This window comes from Symphalangus syndactylus, chromosome 24, assembly GCF_028878055.3.
Source record: "Symphalangus syndactylus isolate Jambi chromosome 24, NHGRI_mSymSyn1-v2.1_pri, whole genome shotgun sequence".
NCBI lineage: Eukaryota > Metazoa > Chordata > Mammalia > Primates > Hylobatidae > Symphalangus > Symphalangus syndactylus.
Window position 1 is genome coordinate 23,110,232 of NC_072446.2, and position 18,624 is coordinate 23,128,855.

At 47.2% G+C, this 18,624-nt stretch overlaps 1 protein-coding gene and 1 long non-coding RNA gene across 4 annotated transcripts in view; one reads left to right on the forward strand and one right to left on the reverse strand.

Annotated features, from left to right (window-relative positions):
* The window catches only part of KCNB1 (potassium voltage-gated channel subfamily B member 1), a 182,212-nt gene that overhangs the window by 36,889 nt on the left and 126,699 nt on the right, over positions 1–18,624 (forward strand). The window lies entirely within an intron of this gene.
* LOC129474202 (uncharacterized) lies at positions 4,012–10,012 on the reverse strand. Its single transcript, XR_008654483.2, has 3 exons — positions 9,601–10,012; positions 6,857–6,931; positions 4,012–5,939 (listed from the first exon to the last, which is right to left on the reverse strand). It is a non-coding gene; the product is annotated as an uncharacterized lncRNA (long non-coding RNA).

Below are 18,624 nucleotides of genomic sequence, written 5' to 3' on the forward strand. Positions count from 1 at the left end.
TGGGAGCACGGGCTCCCTGGTCAGCATCAGCAGACGTCCACCACCTCCACCTGTCAGGAACTCCACAGCCCTTCAGAAGGAAGCCAAGCTGGGGAGAGTGAGTAACACTTTGCCCGGAGGGAGGGCGCAGTCCTTCCTGCTGGCTGCATTTCCTCCTGATAATAGAATTCTGCCCAGCTGCTGGGCCGGCTGCTGTCTGACCTCCCTTCTTAAAGACAGAATTTGCTGATGAATTTTGTTTCAGGAGAAATATGTGTGTGAATGGGGGAAAAGATGGGACAGAGAGAAATAGGAAGAGTTTGGGAGCCTCTAGATGGAAAGCAGCCTCTTGAGAATTTAGCTCTGTCTAAATCATGCCTTCCCTGTCTTTTTCAGAGCCCTCTAGGTCCCCCAGATGGGCCCCAGGGATGAAAGGCTGGGTGACCTCTGCACAGGCCAGTGGAATCACTTTAAGCTCTGGGGTAAGGTGGGAAGAAGGCATTCTGGGAGTCTCTGGATCACTGGGCAGTACACAGCAGCAACTGGAGATGGCTGGGCGTCTGAGGCCAGGGCTGAACTCAGTGTATGACTAGGGTTAGAGATCAATATGTGACAAAGGTTATGGTTCAGACCTAGGACCAGATTATGGTTGACTCTATGGCCAGGATCAGGGATCAGTCAGTGATGAGTGCCAGGATTCAGTGTCTCTCCAGGGTCAAGGCTCAGTCTGTGTCCTGCGTCAGAGCTCAACCAGTGAGCAGGGTCAGAACTCAGTGTGTGATGAGGGTCAGGGCTTATCCTTGACAAGGATCAGGGTTCAGTCTGAGACTGAGGTCAGTACATGACCTGGGTCATAGATCACACTAGGAGTTAGTCTGTGATCAGAGTCAGGGATCAGTATGTAACTAGGGTTAGGGATCAGTGTGTGACCAGGGTCAAGGCTAAGCCTAGGACCAGGGTTATGAAGGAATGTGCAGCCAGGGTCAAGATTCAGTGTGACCCGGGTTAGGACTCAGTTTGTGGCTCATTCAGGGGCTGGAGTTAGAATCAGTCTGGACACTTGGGCTCTAGGGGTAACCCAGATTCTTATGCCTGAAGGACAGGCAGACAGGGGACCAGCATGTACCTGGCTGGCTCCTGCTCCCCCTCGTCCCCTCTTCTACTTGGGCTCCAAGGGCAAAACCAGGACACCTTAGGAGCCCCTGGGACAGGAGAAGATTGAAAAGTGTCCTCCAATCCTTGCGTGTTCTGCTGCAGCTGGGGCCAGAGGAGGGTCATCCTCATGTCTGGGGAGGACAGGGAGGCAGAGGACTGGCTCTGATAAGCAGGGAAGAGGAGGAGAAGAAAGTCATGAAAGGAAGTAGTTATAAGTATGGCATCTGTAGCAGAATACCTGAGTTTGAATTCTGGTTCTGCCACTTACTAGCTCTGTGGCCTTCAGCAAGTTACTCAATCTCTCTGTGCCTTGACTTTCTCATCTCTAGAATGGACATAAAAATAGTACCCATAGGGTTGTAATAGGGATTCTAAGTAAGTTAATACATGTAAAGTACTTACAGTGTGCCTGTTGGCTGTATGTGTTCAATCAATTTTAGCTGTTTGTATTTGCTCTGATGCCATGGAGGGGTCCAACCTTGTGAACTGCCCAGGCTTGAGGATAGAGGGCCGGAGCCCAGGCTCCGACCCCCAGCCAACTCCCTAGACCTGCGAGCCTCCCCTCTGTTAGGTTCCGATGCCGTCATAATCCCCAACTGTTGTAACACTAACGACATTTGCAGTTACTTCTCTGATTCTGTGTCCCCCTAGCTAGAGCACCTGATCCTGAGGACCAATATTTTTATCTTTCTTGCTCACTACGTATCTTCAGCACCCACAAAGTACCTGGCACACAGTAGGCGCTCAAAAGACAGTTAATAAATGTTTTATTACTATGATAATAATAAAAGCAACCATTTGCATTGAGCCAAACACTGCTCGTTGCTTTCTCTCTCATTTTTTTATCCAGTCTTTTAAAAACTGATCATTAAAATAAATGCATTCAGCCAGCTGCAGTGGCTAACACCTGTAGTCCCAGCACTTTGGGAAGCTGAGGTGGGTGGATCATTTGAGGTCAGGAGTTTGAGACCAGCCTGGCCAACATAATGAAACCCTGTCTCTACTAAAAATGCAAAAAAATTAGCCAGGTGGCACACACCCGTAATCCCAGCTACTCGGGAGGCTGGGAGAATAGCTTGAACCCGGGAGGCAGAGGTTACAGTGAGCCGAGATCGTGCTACTGCACTCCAGCCTGGGCAACAGAGCAAGACTCCATCTAAATAAATAAATAAATAAATAAATGCACTCAACAGTAAGACTAATTCAAATGCCAGAGGGCATACAATGGAAAGACAGAAATCTCACTCCCACATCTCCAGGCTCAGAAGAAGCCATTTTCTTGCACGTCTTTATATTAGGTTGATGCAATTGCTTTTGCACCAACCCATAGAACCTCCACGTGTTTGTATATTCGTCTTCATATTCCACCAGCTCCATGGAAATAGGAGTTTTGTTTTATCCACACTGTATTCCTCCTGCTTACTCCAGTGCCTGGCAAGCAGTAGGTGCTCAATAAGGCTATGTAGAAAGATTATTTTTATTTCTAATATCAATGGGATTATGTCATATATACTGTTGGGTACCTTACTTTTTAACTATTAATAAATGAATAAGCCACCAGGCGTGGTGGCTCACACCTGTAATCCCAGCACTTTGGGAGGCCAAGGTGGGTGGATCACGAGGTCAATAGATTGAAACCATCCTGGCCAACATGGTGAAACCCATCTCTACTAAAAATACAAAAATTAGCCAGGCATGGTGGCGTGCACCTGTAGTCCCAGCTACTCAGGAGGCTGAGGCAGGAGAATCGCTTCAACCTGGGAGGCAGAGGTTGCAGTGGGCGGAGATTGTGCCACTTCATTCCAGCCTGGGCGACAGAGCAAGACTCCATCTCAAATAAATAAATAAATAAATAAGCCTTAGAGATCTTTCCATATCAGCAAAAACTAGATTTACCTCATTCATTTTAATGGCTGCATAATCTTTCATGGCTTAGATGTACCATACATTATTTAACTAAACCCTTCGTGGATATAGTTTTCAGTTTTATTTTTCTTCACTCATCATGACAATAATTTATTTAAGCGTCACACCTCAACTCTACAAGGGTTAACGCTGATTTTGGCTGAGAAGACTGCATCTCAGAGAATCTAAGGCACTTGCCTAAGGTCAGAGAATCTCAGCACTTGCCTAAGGTCACTCAGCCAACCTCCAAGCCCATTCCACCACCCAAGCTTTTTCTTTGCTGCCCGCCAATGCCTCTACCTGAGTTGTCCCATCAACAGCCTCAGAGAAGGCTGCCCTGCGACGCTTCTATCACCTGCACAGGGCAAGGCCCTCTGGCAAGGTTCTTCTCTAGGCCTTTGTCAGTGTCTTTCCAGAGCCTGAAGCAGGCTCAGAAGGGTTAAGAATCAGCTGGGTGTGGTAGCTCACGTCTGTAAGCCCAGCATTTGGGAGGCCAAAGTGGGTAGATCACTTGAACCGAGGAGTTCAAGACCAGCCTGGCCAACGTGGCAAAACCCCGTCTCTACAAAAAATTAAAAAATTAGCCACACATGGTGGTACATGCCTGTAATCTCAGCTACTCAGGAAGCTGAGACACGAGAATTGTTTGAACCCGGGAGGTGGAGGTTGCAGTGAGCCGAGATCGCACCACTGCCCTCCAGCCTGGGCAGCAGAGCAAGACTCTGTCTCAAAAAAAAAAAAAAAAAACAACCCAAGAGTCCCCAAATGGGCCTAGAATCCACATCTCCAGAGCTGTGTTAAGACAGTAGTTTTCAGCTGGAGGTGATTTTGACCTCCAGGGGACACTTGACAATGTCTGGGTCATTTTGGTTGTCATACCCAGGGGGCATCTAGTGGGTGGAGGCCAGAGATGCTGCTGAACATCCCAGAATGCACAAGGCAGCCCCCCACCTGAGTGAGCCAACCCAAAATGCCAATAGGTCGAGGTTGAGAAATGCTCGGTGAAGGGCACAGATTCTTGCACCAGGCTTCCTGGGGCCAAATCCTGGCTGCCACTTACTGGCCGAATGACCTCAGGCAAGTTGATCGATCTCTCTGTGCCCCTGTTGCCTTATCTGTAAAATGGGGATAAGAGTAGTCCCTCTCTTCCAGATTAGATATGTAAATCACTTCAGAAAACACTCAGTATATGAAACCATAACTGGAATATTTGTCCTCAGAATCTGGCTGTCAGAGCTGGGAGAAGATGTGCCCTACAGAGAAAACAGAGCAGTGGACTGTTGCCCCACCGTGGCCCAGCCTCCCCCAGGGAATGTGACCTCAGTCCGCAGATAGAAATAGATGCCCCTGACGCTGCTGACCTCTGCTCGGTCAGGAATAGAGGAAAAATCACTGTTTCCATTTTGAGGTCTGAAAAGCAGCTCCCAAAAGACCCTCAGACTTGGGGATTTTCAAGAAGCCTAACATTAAAGGATTTTAGGAACCAGCAACTCCAAGCCATCCATTTGACAGGTGGAAAGACTGAGGCCCAGAGAGAGGGTAGGGGGCAGGACTTGCTCACACAGCAAGGCCGTGACAGACCTGAGCTGGGATGCAGCCCAGGACAAACACGGGCCTCCCCACAGCCCAGCCCAAAGGCTCTTCTCAGGTACAGACCAGCGCCTGGGTCAGATTCGTTCTTCCCTCTTTTCTGAGAGTCTCTGGAATCCAGCCTGCCTGAAAAGCAATGTCATGTGTTTACAAGCACAGCTTTGACATCAGACAGACCCTGGTACAAATCCCCATCTCATCAGTTGCCTGTGATGACTTTGGGCAGGCGATGTACAATTCTCTGAGCCTCAGCAAAATGGACACCATCATAGTTTGTTGTTGAAAGGATTAGAGACAACGTGTGGGTGCACTCCCACATTGGTGGTGGAATGCACGTCAGCCAGACCTCTTTGCAGGGAAATTTGACAAAATCTAAGAACACTGAAAAAGCATCTGCCCTTGCATTCAGCAATTCTTCTGAAGACAAACCCTCACATGTGGGATATGAACAATGTCCCTGTTTTGTCTCTGCAGTATTATCTGTGATAGCAAGAAGTTGAGAACGACCCACACCAACAGGGACCTGGTGGAACGCTCTAGGAAGCATCTGTGCAAGGTCTTAGACACATTCATTTAAAAGTTCAGGGCAGCTCTGTGTGTACCTATTTGTAACAACCTCCAAGATATATTGTTAAGTGAAGACGTAAGATCCTGAAGGGTAGGTGGAGTATATGCTACCATTTTAGTGGGGAAGAACATAGATAAATACAAATGCTTATTTAGGCACAGTTTCAGTTAGGAAGGCATGTAGCTGCAAGGATGAGAAAAATCCAGCAAACAATGGCTTGAACAAACACAGTAAGTCCAGAGCTGGGCAGCCCCGCACTGGTGCTGCTGCTGAAGGACTCAAGCATCTTTCTTTCGTTTCCCCCATTCTGAGTACGTGTCTGTGACACTTACGGTCTCAAGGTGGCTGCTCCTCCACCTCCAGGCATCAAGTCCACATTCGAGGCAGGAAATTTTTTTTTTTTTGATTGAGATGGAGTCTCACCCAGGCAGGAATTTTTTTTTAAGGGCAAAGGGCAAAAGCAAAACAAAAACACAAAAGTCTTCTTTTCTGGGCACTTTGATATTTGAGGGAGTGAAAAGAAATTCCCTGCCCAGGGACTTCCACCTGCATCTCATTGTACAGACCAGGTCACATGGCTGCTGCTAACTGCAAGGGAGTCGAGAATGTGAGTGTTTTTATCTGGGCATATGGCCACCTGTGAGCAAAACTGGGGTTCTGTTCGCAAGGAGGAGGTGGAGGATGGATACTGGGTGGGCAACTAGTAGGTTCTGCCATTCCTAGTCCGGCACTGGAAAGATCCCTAAGAAACAAAATAGTAGTCACTTCTGAGGCAGAGAGCTGGTTGACGGGGGACAGGGGCGGGAGGGAGATCCCCCTTTTTAACTGTGTACCCTTTTGTACCTTTTTGATTTTCAAACTGTATGCAGGTACTGCCCTTCAAAATTAATATAATTTATATAAAAAGTGAAATTTTTAAAAATGCAGTGCAGGCTGAGCACAGTGGCTCACGCTTGTAATCCCAGCACTTTGACACACCAAGGCGAGCCGATCACCAGAGGCTGAGAGTTCAAGACCAGCCTGGCCAGCATGGTGAAACCCCCGTCTCTACTAAAAATACAAAAATTAGCTGGGTGTGGTGGCACATGCCTGTAATCCCAGCTACTTGGGAGGCTGAGGCACGAGAATCACTTGAACCTGGGAGGTGGAGGTTGCAGTGAGCCGAGATCACGCCACTGCACTCCAGCCTGGGTGACAGAGTGAGACTGTGCCTCAAAAAATAAATTAAATAAATAAATAAATAAATAAAAGCACAGTGCATACAAAGATGCCTGGAATATAACATGCACTCAATAAAACTGGCTTTCCTTCTTTTATCACCTGGCTTAGCGTCAAATGCACATTGAATTCTCAGCTCTGCTACACCTAAGTTTTGTGACCTTGGGCCTAGTTCTCCAGCTTTCCGTGCTTCCATTTCCTCCTGGATGTGTTATGAGATGCAGGTCAAGCATACTGTTTTAGTGGCTGTCAGGAGAATTCCTCCCAGGGGCCCACTTTTGTTGAGGAGATGGCTTCTTAAGACCTGTTGAAATGGGAGAGCCCCATCGGATGTGGGTGGATGGGGCCAATGTTTCCCAGAAAGGGAGCTACCTACCCAACACCCCTTACACTAGCCACATGATAATAATAGAAGCCAGGACGGGGCACGGTGGCTCTCACCGGAGACTGAAGCGGGAGGATTACTTGAAGCCAGGAGTTCAAGACCAGCCTAGGCAATATCACAAGACTCTGTCTCTAAAAAAAGAAAAAAAAATTAAACATTAGCTGGGCATGGTGGTGCATTCCTGTAGTCCCAGCTACTCAGGGGGCTGAGGCAGGAGGGTGGATTGGGCTCGGGAGTTCAAGGCTGCAGTGAGCTATGATCGCGCGACTGCACTCCAGCCTGGGTGACAGAGTGAGAGCCTGTCTCTTAAAGAATAACAATCTGCAGCCATAAAAAAGAACGAGATTACATCCTTTGCAGCAACATGGATGCAGCTGGAGGCCATTATCGCAAGCGTATTAATGCAGAAACAGAAACCCAAATACCACATGTTCCCACTTATAAGTGAGAGCTGAACATTGGGTACATACGGACACAAAGATGGGAACGATAAACACCGGGAAGTCCAGAAAAGGGGAGGGAGGGGAGGGAGACGGGGGAAAAGGATTGAAAAACGACCTGTTGGGTACCATGTTCACTGCTTGGGCAATGGCATCGTTAGAAGCCCAAACCTCCGCATCACAAAATATACCCGTGTTAACAAACCTGCACATGTGACCCCTGAATGGTAAATAAATAATAGGAGTGAACATTCATTGAGTGCCAACCATGTGCCAGGCACTGTTCTAAGTGCTTTTACATACATTAACTCATCTAACCTGGAGAAGAATCTTACCAGGTGTTTACTACTATTGACTCTTCAGTTAAGTCTGCCAGAATGATAACATGTTTGATGGGTTGAGTTTCTCATGGAAATTGGTGGCAGAGGCTGAGACAGCATCCAGATGGGTTCAGGACATTTAAACCCGAGGGACAGAAGCAGCAAGGACACTGGGATTTGTAGAGATGTGGAGAGGGGCTGTGACTGACCTTGGTGATTGGGAGGGATTCAAAGACTGTTCATCAGGTAGGAAGCTTTTGATCTCAGCTGACATCTGGGTCAAGTTAAATGGCAATAAAAATCCCTGCAAATGGAGGTTCCATGGATAGAATTGCTAGTCCACAACTAGTATCTGACCACTTCACACCTCCATCTCCACCCCCTGGGCTGAGCCCCCTTCGTCTCTCGCCTGGTCTATTTCAGTAGCCTAGTCACTGGTCTCCTGGCTTCCATCCTGCCCACATCCACCCCACAGTCCATTCTCCACTCACAGCCAGAGAGATTTGGTGCAAACCTAAGTCAGAGCACGTCCCTCTTCTGCTCAAAGCCCTCCATGGCTCCCACTTCACTCAGAACCAAGCCACGGGTCTCAGCAGAACCTCCCTGGCCCTCCAGGATCCAGCCCCCATCAGTTCTCCCTCTTTACCTCTTAGCTTCCTCTGGCTCCTTAGTGCTGCCACCCCAGGGCCTTTGCACTTGCTATTTCTCCTGTTGCAAATGCTCTTCCACCCAATTTCTATGCCCCACCCCCACCCAATCTCTTCACTCAAGTCTCTGTTCAAAAGCTACCTCCTCAGTGTGGCTTCCTTGGACCACAGTGCCTCTCCTCCATCTAAAGCAACTCCAGTCCTGGCCAACCCTAACCCAGCCTGCTTTATTTTTCTTAAAGTCAAACTGCACTTTTCATATTTCGAGTCAAATTCCACTTGTATCTGTTCCTCTGTGTCTTCATGGTTAGCTTCCTGAGCAAGCAGGGATTTTGTGCTGTTCACTTGGCTCATATTAGATGCCCTATAAATATATTTTACTCAAATCCATACACACATACACATGTAACAGATTTATTGAGATATTATTGAGATGTACAATTTACCCATTAAATTAAAGCTACAATTTACCCCCATTAAAGTGTACAATTTAATGGTTTTTAGTACATACATGGAGTGGTGCAACCATCATCATAATCAATTTCAGAACATTTTTATCATCCCAAGAAGAAACTCCTACCCCTTAGTAGTCACTCCCCATCTCTCCCCACCTCCATCCCAGCCCTGGGCAGCCACTAACCTAATTGTTATCTCTCTACATTGCCCTATTCTGGACATTTCATGGAAATGAAATCATACAATAAGTGACCTTTGTGTCTGGCTTCTTTTGCTCAGCATAACGTTTTCAAGATTTTAGATCCATGTTGCAGCATGCGTCAGTACTTCATTCCTTTTTATGGCTGAATAAGGTTCCATTATGTGGACATACCACATTTTGTTTATCCATTCATCAGTTGATAGACATTTAAGTTGTTTCCACTTTGGGCTATCATGAATAATGCTGCTATGAACGTTTGTGTACAAATTTTTATGTGGACATATGTTTTTCTTTCTCTCGGTATATGCCTAGAAGTGGAATTGCCGGATCATATGGTAATTCCATGTTTAACCTTTAGAGGAACTCCCAGACTGTTTTCCAAAGTGACTTTGCCATTTTACGTTTCCTCCAGCTATAGATGAGGGTTCCAGTCCCTCTACATCCTTGCCAGCCCTTGTTCTGTCGTTTTTATTCTAGCCATCCTAGTGGGTGTGAAGTGGTATTTCACTGTGATTTTGGCTTGCATTTCCCTGACGGTTATCATAGTATTTCTTGACGGAGTGGATTGAATGACATGCTGTCAGGTGAGAGTCCGCACAGGAGTCTGAATGGCTGAGCCCCCTCCACCGCCCTCCAGGCACGACCAGGCTGAGGTCTAGAGCCCAGGTGATCGCTAGGAAGGATGCTCTCTGAGGCTGGGCAGCCTTCCAGGTCAGGCGAGCTGGTTGGACTAACCTTCTATGCCATCTGGTGGCCAGTAGCCAGCTGGGTGTGAAAATCCAAGGTGGGCACCAAGTTACGGCACCCTTAGCCGAGCCTGGGCTGTTGACTGGCAGCTGTGGCCAGATTTGCAGGCCGGGCTGTAGGAACTGTGACATCGCTGCACCCCCTCACCAGCTCACAGTGCCTTTGCAGGGTGTGGTCTCCTTTCATCTGCTCCTCAGCCTTTGCAAGAGCTGCTGTTACCTCTTTTTGACGGGTGAGGAAAGGGAGACTCAGAGAGGTGGCTTCCTGGCCCCAGGACACACAGCATCCCTGCCCACCTTTCCAAGATTTGTGTGTACATTCTACAAATACCTATTGAGCGTCTTTGATGTGCCGAGCCCTGTGCTAACTCTGGGGTTCCAGAGTGCCTAAGATGAAGTCCCTGTCCTCATGGAGTCCACCCTTCGGCCTGGGAGACAGACAGCATACAAGCAGATAGATATGCACTATAATATCAGGAGGGGACAAGGGCAGTGAAGAAAAGTAAAGAAGAAAAGGGAGGAGCTGAGTAATAGGAGGGGGCAGAGTTTGCAAGTTTAGATAATAAAAATAATAATAATACTCAATACTTCTGCAGTGTTTAGTTTGGAGGCTATGCTGGCCATAAGCACCTCCACTTCTGCCAATACAAAAACCATAGGCCAGGAGTAAAATAAAGGATCACTCTTTCTGGGGGAAGGTGGAGGAGGGAAGAGAGAGAGGATCCAGGGCACAGCCCCCTGGAGAGGGATCGTTACCAGGTGCCAAGCCAGGCCCAGTGGTCCAGCTTCCACCCTGGTAGGGACAGGCCTCATCTGCCATGGTGGGCCCTGTGTTAGAGGAATGAGAGAATGAACTAGTACTTCTTAGGCACGTACAACATGCCAGGCACTGTACTAGGCAAAGGTGGAGTTGGTGGAAATCAAACAGCATCATCATTGCTGTCCCCTCCCTGGCCACTGCCACACCCATCCTCCCAGCTGGAAGCTAACAACAGGCTTTGTCACGGGTGTGCAACCAGTGCAGTAGCACCATACCCCACTCTCAGAAGGGCCCCACACTTTGTTTGAGGCTTTGCTGTCACTGTCATGAAATCCATAATTTTTGAACAAGGGGCCCCGCATTTTCATCTGCACTGGGTATTGCAAACCCCAGTGTGTCCAGTCCCAGCAGTAAAGGAACAAGGAGGCCCCCAGCTCCCTACCCTTGCCGGAGCCCATCATAATGGCTACTTTCTTTCCGTTGGAATTTAGAAGCATTGTTTGATCCATCTAGTATAATCAAGTGCCTTGTGAGTTTTCTCGGAGGGTCAAGAAAAGCATTTGTTCTTTAGAGAAACCAGGGAGCCCAGGAAGATGGGACAGAGAAGGGTCTGACGGTGCATTTAGCTTGGGGAGCCTGTAGAGAGCATTACCAGGGACTCCATCCACTGAGATTTTCAAATACATCACCCGCCCAACTGCCGGGATCCCAGAGCCTCCTGAAAAGGAGGCAAACACCACTTTGTGGCCAAAGCTTTTTCCAATATTATTTTACTTCATACTGCTTGGGAAGGCATCACCAAAATTAGCCCATTTGCAAAGGATGAAACCGAGACTCCATAAGGCAATGCTAATTGCTTAGGGCCCCATGGTTAGTGGGAGGAGGGGTGGGGAGCAGAAAGTAGGGCCATGTGATGAATTTTGTGGGCCCTGGGCACTCATGCCTCTCTCCATGAAAAAAAATCAAACATTCTATATTATGGCTGCATTGGTATAAAGATGAATATATTAATATCACATACAGTATTATAACATTTTCTTCCAGCTGAAAGTTCTTTTTTTCTTCTAATTATAAAAGAAATTAAAACATTGGAGAAGGGGCCCTAGAGGTAGTGTGAGCCCCAGGCTGTGTCTATTGGGCCTAATGGAGAAGTCAGCCCTGGCAGAAGGAGAGGAGAGGAAGAGAAAGAAGATGGAGAGGAGGGAAAGGAGGTAGAGGAAGAAGAGAATGGCTGTGTCGCTTAGCAAAGGTGCCAAGGTCTGCAGTGAAATGCCACGGGCAGCAGCTCAAATCATGGCCCTCTGCTCTTAACCCAAGTGTCTGAAGTCTTGGTGCCACCTCCCTCTGAGACACCCCCTCTCCCTACCCACCCGGCCCCATCTCTCCACTCCTACCTACACCTAGTGACCCTGGGAGCTTCATCTGCCCCAGACATCACCTGTCTAAAGCAGGTCCCTGTTAGATCAGATCGGCCCAAGGCCCTTGCATGGGATGTGTGTCTGCGGCCACACTCTGCCCCGTCACTCCACCTGCCCCCATGCCACTTCCTGTTCACAGATTGGCCCTGTCCTTCCTGATTTATACTGTCATCCTGGCAGGCATCAACTGGCACGCAGCCAGCGACGCCGTTACCTTTTGCTGCCATTAACGCAGCTATTTACTCCACGGAAAATGACCTTAATTTACAAGGCATTATAACTAATACTGGATGATTACGGTTATTAATATTTATGGATTGATACTCCCAGGAGGGGACCTGGGTGCTAATTGGCACTCCTCTCTGTGCCTCTTTTCTCAATGAGATTTCTTCTGATTTCTGCTGCTGTTCCAGCTCTCAGCCTCTTAGTTTCAAAGGAAAATATCGCACGGTGCCCTGCCTTATTTCTGGCTGATTCTCTTATTTCATTCCCTTACTTCCTTCGGGTTCTGTAGGCAGCCTAGAAACAGGCCTGCTGCCCTGGGGGCTCCTGGGTATTGGGAAAGGTCTGGGGTCCTGGCTGAGGGGAATTTGGCTGTGAGGAGTGGTAAGGGGAGGGAGTCTATGCTTCTGCTTAGAGGATGTGGAGAGAAGAGAGGCATCAGGGAATGTGTACATTTGCCCAGAAACAAAGCAGTGTCTCAGACTCCCACACCTTCCTCCATCTCTAATCAAAAATGTTCTGGTCTTTTTATATAAGATGGAATCTAAATCAACCCCTCCCAACGCCTCATCTCTGGGTTGGTTGAACAAATGGGGGTGTTTGGGGCATCTGCATTTGGGGCCCAGATTGGAGAAGACAGATCACACTCCCCCTTCTCGCTCTTAGGTTTTTGGGGGTGCCAGGAGCTGATGTTGCCTGGGCTGAGAAGAGAGATGTACTTGTCATCTCCTCTCCTTTTCAGGTGGAAGATGTGTTACAAACAGCAGCATGTTGCCATGGTAACCAAGGTGCTTCCTTCCAAGAGAGAGGGAGCGTGTCCTGCTTGTGGTCCCTGCATGGCCTCACCCACTCACGCCTGTGTCCTGTCAGCTGGGGCTGGGCTGCAATCTGAGACCGTTTCTTGGGGGCCAGGCAGCCCTGTACGAGAGTGATATAGCCAGGAGGGCACTGGGATGAAATGGGGCACTTGTATCCTGACAAAAGGTGCAGCCAGTGCCCAGCTCCTGTAAATAGCTGCCATGCAGAAAAATGGCCACAATGCTGTCAAACCTTCAATCAGAAGAGAAGTGGGAAATTTGGATTAAGGCACAATGTCCCAATTATTTTTATCATTGGCAAAGAATGCAAATAATAATTTTTTTAAGAATTAAACAAACATGGGCCAAACAAAACTTGTCCATGAACCGGCCATTTGGGTTGGGCAGTTTGGTAGCCATTTTGCCATCTGAGCAGAGTACACATTCACAGAAGGTGGCCCCACTCAGCATCCTTCTGGGGTCCCAAGGTAAGTGAATCCAGGAAGAAAGCTTTCTAAGGAGACAAGTGGTGGGAAACGCCAAAATTCCCGAATTCGGGAATTCAGAACTGTGCTCAGCTGAATTGTGAGTCTCTAAACAATTGTTCGGGATCCACCAGTTGATGTTGATCATGGGTTAAGAAAGGGGCACATGGGTCTGGCTGCATCTTCCCCCAGCTTTCTGAGTGACCTTGAACCATTTTCTCCCCTTTTGTGTGTCTTAGTCTCCCCATCTGTACAATGATAGGACTGAACCAAATGTTTTCTTGGGGTTTCCTCATGTTGACTGATATCCTCCTATATTTATTCCAGAGTCATTGCCCCCAACATTCACTCTGTGTGACTCCCAAGAATTTTCAAAGTTGGGGCTTCAGTCTCCAGAGAGGGTTTCTCCCCGTTTTAGTCCCTTATTCTTTGACAACAATGTGTTGAACAACTATGGTAATGGGCATCAGATGGGAAGGGGGATGGCGAAATGAATGGGTCAGGTGAGGTCCCTGACCATATGGGGCTCACATCAACTAGATGAGGCAGAAAAGAGGGAAGGGCTGCATTTTTGCTCATCCACATGGCCACCTGGTTAGACTGACTTGTTACCTGGATTGATTTAGCCAGTGTCCATCTTTCAAGACTCAGTTGAGCTATTACATCATCCAGGAAAGCTTTCTTAAGCAATTCCCCTACCCCTTTCTACCGTGTGCCCCATGACTCAGGATTTTGTTCTGACTGGTCTAAAGCAGCACTATTGACATCTGAATAATTATCTGCCGTGGGGTCTGTACTGTGCACTGTAGGATGCTTAGCAACATCCCTGGCCTCTATCCACAAGATGCCAGTAGCAATCCCCCCAAAACACACACATAATTATGCCACTGAAAATGTCTCTAAATGTCCCCTGGAGCACAAAATCATGCCCAGTTACAAACAGCTGGTCTGAGACAATCATGGTGGCCCCATTCCTTTTGCTCATGATGGTCTGAGTATGAATGTGGGCATGTCTTCACCTGATGGCCAGAGCAGAGGCAGCTATCTTGTGTCCATGAAGTAAGCCAGCCTGGGAATGAAGCCAGTCCTCTAAGGGTGGTAGAGTAGATGGTAGAGAGTCTGGATAGTTGACTATGTTGTCAAGTCCCTCAGTGATGGGGTAACCCTATTTCAGGAATTTTGGTTATGTGGGATCATAACCCTAACTGCTGGAGCCTCTTTTGGTTAGCATTTTCTACTTCTTGAACCAAGAGCATTCCTAACGGATAAATCATAAATCACACTTCAGATCTTATCTTAAATGTCAACTTTTTCAGAAAAGCTTCCCCCATCTCCCAATGGAAATTAGGCACCTTTATTATTCTGGACTTTTTTGGTAGCATTCATCCCAATTTATGCTTACATTTTGTGTGTCTGTTGAGGCCCATCTTCCTTCAGTGGACTGTGAACTCCATGAGGAGAAGGACCCTTTTTGTCTTTTCTTCCACTGTATCCACTGGCCAACACAGTGCCCGGCATATAGTAGGCTTTTGGTAAATATTTATTGAATTAATGAATGAATAAAGCAAATGGGAAAATAAATGAATGGGTGGATAGATGAGTAGATGAATATATGATTTAATGGATGCATGAGTGGATGGATGAATGAGTGGATGAATGGATGGATTAGTAGATGGATGGATGGGTGGATGGATGGGTAATTGGATGTGTAGATGAGTGGATAGATGGATGGATGGATAAATGGATGGGTGGATGAGTGGATGGATGGATGATTGATGGATGCATGGATGGATGGATGGATGGATGGATGGGTGAGTAAATGGATGGATGGGTGAATGAATGGATGGATGGATGGAGATATAAAAGGGTGTGTGTTTGCATCTCTGCCTGTACACTTTGATGGAAAATTCTCTGCAAGTCTACAAACTCCAAGGTTGAACCTAAAGCTTCAGAAAGTTTAGGTTCTGAAGGGCCCCACAAAAACACCTTATTTAGTGCTGAAGAAGAAAGCCTGTGAAATCACATCATCTGCCTTGAACCCAGTGGCAGGCAACATCAGGGTTTTTTTGAGAAGCAGTGCAGCATGCCAAGCACTGGAAGGACAGAGTGGAGAAAAACAGCATAGATGTGGACTAGGATCCCTGGGCAGGTGGGGCACTGAGAAAAGATGTTAGGCTTTGTTCACATGAAATCTGATGAAAGGTGAAGCACCATTATATCAGAGGCAGGTGGTGATGCTCTGGCTGAAGCCCCCACCAAGACAATGAAGGAGTAAGCTGGGATTTCATGGAACAGATGGGGAAACTGAGGCCAACAGTGGTCAAGGAACTTGCTTGGGTTCCCTAGGAAAGTGGCCTCAGGCCTTACTCTGGGTGTGTCCCACATACTATGATGTAGTTGAGACAGCCAAAAGCTGTGTGACCCCGGACTAGTCATTTTATCTCTCTGAGCTTCCATTTCTTCACCTGGATAGTAAGGGTGATGGTACTACCTTACATTCAGCAAGGTTGTTGCATGGCTTCAGTGAGATATCACAAGCAGAGCACCAGGGCACTGAGTGGTTCCCAGTTATCATAATGAGTTCATTTTCTTGTCTGTGGTTGAGATATCTGGGAGAGTTACCCGGAGGAGGTGTCCTACAGATTCTCAACTCCCTAGGAACAAGCCCTCAGGTGAATCCTTGGAGCTTGGGGTTGAAATACTTTCTTGAAATTCTTCCTGGGACATCCAAGAAGACAGCATGGAGCTGTCCATGGTGGGGACCCTTCCTCATTTGTATGTTCCCCCTTCTAAAACTTCCTTTCCATGGAAATGCTCCTCTTGCTCTTTTTTTTTTTTTAAAGGGTTTGATTGGGGTATAATTCAAATGCCATAAAATTCACCCATTTAAAATGTATAATTCAATAGTTTTAGCATATTCAAAAAGTTGTGAAGCCATCATCACATCTAATTTTAGAACATTCTAATCACCCCAAAAAGAAACCCTGTACCCATTAACAGTCACCCCCCATTCCTTCCTCCCCTCATCCCCTGGCAACCAGTAATCTATACTTTCTGTCTCGTTAGATCTACCTATTCTGGACATTTCTCATAAATGGAATCATACAATATGGGGCCTTTTGTGACTAACTTTTTTCACTTAGCAAAATGTTTTCAAGGCTCGCCCACAGTGCAGCCTGTATCCGTTTTTGTTCCTTTTTATGGATGAATACTACTTTATTGTATGGATAGGCCACATTTTATTTATCTTTCATCAGTTGATGAACATTTGGGGTGTCTCTACTTTTTGGCTATTATGAATAAAGCTGCTATGAACATTCATGTATAATTTTTTGCATGGACATAAGTTTTCAACTCTCTTGGATATATATACCTAGAAGTGGACTTACTAGGTCATATGGTAACTCTTTTGAACATTTTGAGGACCTGCTTTCTTAGTCCCTTCACTCCAAATGTTGTAGTATAATTAAGGTCAGAGTTGTCCTTGTAGACCAAGGCTTTTACCTCCCGGCTGACCATTTCCAAGGTCTCTTCCTCTACCAAAATTTAAGGGATGCCCCAGCCTGCATCAAGATGACATGGATTCAAATTCAGTCTCTACCTAGGCTGTGTGATCTTGGATAGGCAACTAAATCCTCTCCTAACTTCCGTTTCCTCACCTGCAAAATAAGGACAAAAGCAATTCTTGGCTACAAAGACAATCATGACGTCGAAATGAGGGAATGTGTGTGAGAATTCTTTGTGAAAGCTGAAAACAGCAGTAGAGATGTTGTTCATTCATCCAGCGTATATCAAGGGCCTGTTATTTGCCATGTACTATGTTTTGTGATGGGACACGATGTTGACCAAGACAGATAAGGTACATGCGAGTACCGAGATTTTATGTTCTGGTCTTTTTGGTCGTAGATTGCCATCAAATGTTCTATAATCCTGAGCAAGCTATGTTTCCTCTTCAGGCCTCAGTTTTACCATCTGTAAAATGGGTGGGCTGGATCCACCCATTTGCAGTAGAATTTCTACTTCTGCTTTCAGCCCAACAGTAAAATGAGCACAAGTGTCTCATACAATGCAGACTTCTAAATTCTATCCCTCAGGGGATAGCGAGGGTGGGCTCTTTGTAGCTGCTCAGGATAGTTGAAGAGGACAGATCAAAAAAGGCAGTCCGTCTGGGACCGGCAGGTGGACCGGGATGAGCTACCTTCCCCCTCACCTCCACGTCTTCTGGAACTTAATGATAACATCATCCCCACGCAGCTCCTGGCCTAATTGGCATGATTCCATTACATCTGCTGGTTCTTTCCCATAACAGAACCCAGCCTGGTGGTCCAGACCCGACTGCCGGGCCACAGCTGAGAAAAGGGCCCCCCGGGAGTGTGTGTTCCTCACGAAGAACAAAGATGTAGGCAGCAGCCTAAAATAGACACGGAAAAACACTGCTTTTTGTTTTCTCCCTGGAAGGGTGGCTGAGTGATTCGCGGCAGGGAACCCAGAAGGTCTGCATTGAAAACACTGTTATTATAAGACAGTCAGGAGGGACTGGGAGCTGCGGGTGCTGGTGGAAGACACCCTCTCTCACCACTGCATGCACTCTTGGCTGGAGTTGGAGCCCAGGAGAACCCTGAACCAGACTTCATATCCAGAATAATCCTCTCTCCCACTCCCCCACAACATTGCCAACTCTGGCAGGTCCTTTCCCTTCCTCTGAATCTTCTATGGCTCCCTATTACCCTTAGGATAAAGTCAAAGTGACTTAGCAAGGCATTCAAAGCTCCCCAGGTTCTGGCTTTAAGTGACTTTACCGGCCTCTTCCCACTGCAGGCTATTCATTGGAAATCCCAGAACTTGTTCTGCATTTTCCTTCTTCTGGGCCTTTGCTTACCCAACACCTTCACCTACCATGCCTGGATGAGTCCAGAACCTTAATTCTAACTGATAGTAGCAAAAAAGGAGGAAGACAGAAGGGATTGATTGGCTTATGTAACTGAAAAGCCCAGGGGTACGTGCCTTCAGGCTCAGCTGAATCAAGGTGCTCAAATTATGCTCTAAGGTTTCTGTTTTCCTCCATCACCAGGACCTTTTTTCCTTTGTGTTGGCATCCTCTCAGGCGGCTCCCCCAAGTCATAGCAAAAATGGCTCCCAGCAGCCCCAGGCTTGTATCTAACCAGCCCAGCAGCTCCAGTGGGTACCAGTAGTTCCTAAGAGCCCTGTGGTGACATGCATTGGCCTGGATTGCATCATATGGCCATCTCTGAGGCAACCACTGTGGTCATGAACCACATGCCCACACGTGGAGCCATTTCCTGGGGATCAGAGGAGGGATGGTGCCAGGGA